The following is a 6305-nucleotide window of genomic DNA, read 5'->3' on the forward strand; positions in this document are numbered from 1 at the left end:
GGCACTTCGAATATTTGGTCATGCCATTCGGACTCACTAACGCCCCCGCTGTCTTCCAAGCGATGGTTAATGATGTGCTGCGTGACTTTATTAATCATTTTGTGTTTGTCTATTTAGACGACATTCTCATCTTCTCTAAGACTCGAGCCGAACATGTGAAACAGGTGCGACTGGTGCTGCAGCGTCTGCTGGAAAATCGACTTTTCGTCAAGGGTGAGAAATGCCAGTTTCATGTTCAGTCTGTGCCGTTTTTGGGGTTTATTGTGGAGGAGGGGCGGCTACGAGCCGATCCTGCTAAGGTGAAGGCAGTGGTGGAGTGGCCCGAACCAAAGACGCGTCGAGAACTGCAAAGGTTTATCGGGTTCGCCAACTTTTACAGGAGGTTCATCAGGAACTTTAGCCAGGTGGTTTCTCCCCTCACACAACTCACTTCTCCCAAACTGCCCTTTCTATGGTCTAGTTCCGCGCAGCAGGCATTTGCTCGTTTGAAACAACTGTTTTCCTCTGCTCCCATTTGATCCAGGCTGACCTCACCCGACCATTTGTGGTGGAAGTGGACGCATCGGATTCGGGGGTGGGGGCCGTTCTCTCCCAGCGGGTGGATGGCAAGCTGCATCCATGTGCCTACTTCTCTCGACGGCTGACCCAAGCGGAACAGAATTACGACGTGGGCGATCGGGAGCTCCTCGCCATCAAGCTGGCCCTGGAGGAATGGAGGCACTGGTTGGAGGGAAGTGAACACCCCGTTGTGGTTTGGACGGACCATAAGAACTTGGCATATATCCAGGCAGCTAAGCGTCTTAATCGCACGTCAAGCCAGGTGGGCCCTGTTCTTTACACGTTTCAATATCACTATAACCTACAGACCAGGATCACGCAACACGAAACCCGATGCTCTCTCACGCCTATTTGCACCACACACGGATGACGGAGAGAAGCAGAGACCCATTCTGCCCGCCACGTGCATCGTGGGAGCTATCACATGGGAGATCGAGAGGATGGTTAAAGAGGCCCAGCAACAGGAGCCAGACCCAGGGACGGCCCTGACGGACGACTGTTCGTCCCCACAACGGTCCGGGGCAAGGTTGTACACTGGGCCCATACGGCAAAGTTCTCCTGCCACCCTGGTAAGAACCGCACCGTGAGTTTCTTGCGACGTTTGTTTTGGTGGCCCTCTCTTCTCAGGGATGTTCGGGACTACGTTGCGGCCTGCCCTACCTGCGCTCGCAATAAGACCCCCAGTGCCCCCCAGGCCGGTCTCTTTTTTTTTTTTTTTTTTTTTTTTTTGCCTGTCCCGTTTGGCTCTTTTGCCATCAGAATTGTTGTCTAAAGGCAAAGAAAGATGCCCAACGGATTTACTTTACCAAACTGACCATCCCAGCCTTGCCGTAATGGTCCATTTGATTCACCTTTTATTGTTTATTTTATTTTCACTTACTGAATACGGGACAGACTTGACTGGGGGAAAGAAGGGGAGAAAGAAAGAGGGAAAGAGAAACAGCTGAGAAGAGGGACGGGGGAGAAGGGCAAAAGACAAAAACCAACAAAACGGGCAGAGGAAAAAAAAATGCATATATCAATCACCTGGATCACCTGCTGAGAAAGAAAAAAGAAAGCAAGCAGAAGAGAACAAGAGTAATAGAATAAACAACATCACAATGATATATGGGAATATGACAGTAAATACTAAATGTTAAACATTATTGTGCAGCACATAAGATCAACAGAACACAGTGTGCTTTGAGGTAGGAGCCAAAAAGGGTGTAGTTTGTGGGTGTGATCACCCGTGTGTACACCTGTGAGCATGGACGCGCTTGTTTTTTGTTTAAAAGGTTCCTTCATGTAATAATCTGCTAGAGGGTGTGGGGGGGCCACAGCCCCGTCCTCCAGGGCAGTGAAGCAGGTGTGGAGGAGATCAAAACTCCAGACATCCAGAGGCCCCCAGAACACAAGAGACCAAGGAAGACCAACAGAGGGGGCAGCCGCGCCACTGTCCCAGAAAGAGCTGAGGAGAGTCCCAGATGAGGGCTCATCAGCAGCCGCGGAGCAGAAGCCAGGGGGAGTTGCAGTGACGCGCACCGTTACTCCACACTCAACCAACGTGGAGACAGACATAAAGAGACGTTGTACACACGATCACACTCCCCAAGCGTACTCTACAAACCGGGTCTAGGTGCCCCCGCCCCTGGAGGGGGGAACTGCACCCAGACCCAGGTGGTGTTTCCCTTTTCCCTGCGGTGGGGGGAGGCAGACCGCCCCGACTCCGCAGCAGCAGGAAGGCTCCACACTCCAGACCGCAGTCGGACGGCCAACTCCTCCTCCTAGCCAGCCCCCCTGCTCCAGCAGGTCGCAGAGAATGGGGGTGAGAGAAGACTCCAAACTCCAGGCCGGTCTCTTGCACCCTCTGCCGGTCCCCAAGCGCCCCTGGTCGCATGTTGCTTTGGATTTTGTCACTGGTCTACCGTCGTCATCAGGTAACACGACTATACTAACTGTTGTAGATCGTTTTTCCAAGGCGGCGCACTTTGTAGCGTTGCCCAAGCTCCCGACTGCCTTAGAGACGGCTCGGCTCCTTACCGAGCATGTTTTTCGGTTACATGGGATTCCACAAGACATTGTTTCTGATCGGGGCCCCCAGTTTACTTCCCGGGTCTGGAGGGCGTTTTAGTTCAGGACTAGGGGCCCGTGTGAGTTTGTCTTCAGGTTTTCATCCTCAGACGAACGGTCAGGCGGAGAGGGCGAACCAGGAGTTGGAAACCATGTTACGCTGTGTGGTTTCCTCGAACCAATCCACCTGGAGTGACCAGTTGGCTTGGATTGAGTACGCCCACAATTCCAGCACGTCGGCGGCCACTGGTGTGTCTCCGTTTGAAGCGTCGCTGGGGTACCAGCCACCATTACTTGCCATCACTGAAGGTGAGCTGGCCGTTCCCTCTGTTCAGCATCATATGAGACGCTGCAGGCGGGCGTGGCGCGCCACCAGGGCGGCTCTGTTGAGGACGACGGCGCAGAATAAGAGGGTGGCCGATCGTCGCCGCACTCCGGCCCCTGCCTATCTGTTGGACAGCAGGTGTGGCTCTCTTCCAGGTATATTCCCTTACGAACTGAATCCAAGAAGTTGGCCCCGCGTTTTATTGGGCCTTTTTCGATCCAAGCTGTGTTGAATCCGGTGTCTGTTCGTTTGGCCCTTCCTCGCAACATGAGGATTCATAATGTGTTTCATGTTTCCCAGGTGAAACCGGTCCGGACCAGCCCTTTGTGCCCGCCTTCCAGGCCCCCGCCGTCCGCCCGGGTCGTTGCCGGCGCTCCTGCTTATGCCATCACGCGGATTATGGATGCCAGGCGTCGCGGTAGGGGCTTCCAGTTTTTGGTGGATTGGGAGGGGTATGGTCCGGAAGAGCGTGCTTGGGTGCCGCGGTCTGCGATTCTGGATGATGCTATGGTGAAGGAATTCCGCCGCCGGCACCCTGACAAGTTTGGTCGGTCGCCGGGAGGCTCCCGTTAATGGGGGGGTACTGTCATGGCTAGACGGTCCTCACCGATCGTCTGTTTTCTCTTCGGTATCGTCACGCTCGGTTGATTTTTCTTAGTCGGCACACTCATTTCCTCCATTACCCGGGCGGTACGGGGCTGGCTGCTTCCCAAACAAATCATGTCGGCTTGGCACTTGTGCTGTACGTAACAAGTCACGTGACGTGACGCTGCGGCTGTGATTGGTTCGGCTCTGCCTACTTAATTTGGATTGGCTGTTCTTTTTTTTTTTTTTTAAGAGGACAAGAGCGGCGAGGCTATCGCAATAGTTAATTTTTCTATCGAGAAAAAGTTATTTCGCAATACATATCGTTCTATCGCCCAGCTCTATTTAGACGTAACATTTAGATTTTAATATAAAAAGTTACAAATGTTGTTGTAAATGTTGTAAAAATTGACTCAAAAAAACTTGTTTTTCTCCAATGAATGCATCGGAGGGCAACTTGGGGTTAGTATATTGCCTAAGGATATTTTGCCACCCCATGTAGAACTGAGAAGCAATTTATCCAACATCCAGGAATTTTCCTTTCCCTGTGTAAGAGTTCCAAGGAAACCTAGAATCATGCCAGGCAGAAAGCCAGCAAGTACAAACAAGTACATTAAGGGCATGTTCTTGTTCTTCTTGTTCTCTAAAACAGACATTTAAGACACTGTTGAATTAAAGGATGCCAAAAAGGAAAGAGAGAGAGAAGCAAACATGGCTTTAACACAGTTGTTGTTACTTCTGTTTTTTTTCTGCTGTATTTCTGCCGCGAACACTTCAGGTAAGTTTGAAAATACTGTGATGTCTTGAATTGGTTGGTCTCTACTCATAAAATCCAAATAAATTACTTATTGTTATCTGTGTTAGAACAAATACAAGACTAATTCAAAAAATGTTTTGGTGAATGCAATAATTTTCAATAGAAATCCTGACATAAAAAAGTGTACTATTTCAAGAACAATGTTAGATTTTAAAATGGACAAAACTGTTTTGTGGTGAGACGATTCAGGCTTTCAAAATCTTTTCTTAAAAAAACAAAATACTGCATTCTCCAGACAAGAGTTATATTTTTAAATTTTCTAATGATTTTTTTAAAGATTTCCCGTTTTGTTTAGTGTCAGTTAGTGTCGAGAGGGGGATTTTTTTGTTTTAGTTTCAATTTTTTATGTTAAGTTTTAGTTCATTTTGAATGGTTCTGGTGTTTGTTGTAGTTTATTTAAATTATAATTATTGGATGGGGGCATATGTAGAAGCAAGATTTTCATCCATATTTTATCTTAGTTTTAGTTTTATTTTAGTTTCCAACTTCACTTCACTTCAACTTTTATTTCATCTTAATTATTTAAAATGCTTTTTTTCACATCCATGTTTAGTTTTAGTTTAGCTTTAGTTAACTATAATGACCTTGGTACAGACTAAAAAGGAAAGCAAACATCAGGCTTGTTACCAGCTCTTAGTTCAAAAGCTGCATGTATAGTCTTGCACTGATGGCTATGGCACTGGCAGCTTGCACATCTGATGGGGAACATTAGTGTTGAAAGGTATACACAAATTTTACATCAGATTATATTCACCATGTTCAGACATTGATACTGTGATATGCATTTCCTTTTAAAATATATTTGAGATAATGTTCTTGGGTCTGTCACATTTGTGCACACGTAAAGGTCAGACTGAGTTGTTGTGACCAACGCAGGCCGATCCGATAACGACTATCGGCCATACGACTATCGGACGGATCGAGAAAATATGATTATTTGGATGGACATGGATGGTGTTGAATTGGTGCGTGCCCTCGCAAGTCTGAGATCGAGACCGTTAGTCGTTCCCTTCTCCAGTAACTGCGCCAATTCCTGCACCTTCCGCGTGAACTTGGCGAAGTTATCTAGGCGCAAAAACTGAGACAAGAAGAAAGACTTCTGGATGTGTTTTAATTTTATTATTGTTTGAAAAGGAAAGTGTCAGCGACAAACACTGATGTGTATATAGACAGCGTCTGTTTCTGATATAAATATGTGAAACTCGTTTATAGCAAATATGTTAAACCATCTATATGTATGTCTTTATATCCATAGCAGAACTAACCTTTCATTTCTGTTGTTTGTGAGAACTAGCACTGACAAAGTTATATTTGTGGGTTTAAAAAATCGCGCAGGCGCTCATGGAGCATTGGCAGCAGTGTTTGATGATGGAGCTATGATCAGCTGATTGTTAATAATAATTTCACTCAAATACACTTCATACGAGTAATAATTAAACTTGTCTGGACTTCTTTCTGAGCACGCTGATTATCCTAAATCTCGGACTCAGAAGGCACTGAAGTTTCTAAATGGCCCTGTGTCCACCATCCTTTTACCTTCCTTTTACACGCTGGTCTGTTTCATCAGTGTGCCAATTAACTTCTGTGCCGTGATTGTCTTTGCTTGGGGGATCCGTCCCAAGAAGCCAGCTGCAATCTATATGGTGAACCTGGCCTTAGCTAAGAACAAGAGCAAAGTAAAGAAAGAAAAACCTATTGTGTTTAGTTTTGATAAATTCAAATTAAAATGTGTCATTACACTCAGAGGATCAATATGAAATCATAAAATATGCAACTTCTGTATGAAGCACATGACTGAAAACTGTTCTGTCCTGAGCTTTTGTTTCCTATAGCACCCGCTTGACCATAACACCACGCCTAAGGATAGTAATTGCAAATATTCGAGGGAGGAATATCACCAAAAGTGGGAAAGGTAAGCCCTGATGGGGGTGAAAACACCATGAATTTCACTTATGGTCAAATTCTTAAAAT

Source organism: Haplochromis burtoni, unplaced genomic scaffold, assembly GCF_018398535.1.
Source record: "Haplochromis burtoni strain Fernald_Lab_line unplaced genomic scaffold, NCSU_Asbu1 Contig_107, whole genome shotgun sequence".
Lineage (NCBI taxonomy): Eukaryota > Metazoa > Chordata > Actinopteri > Cichliformes > Cichlidae > Haplochromis > Haplochromis burtoni.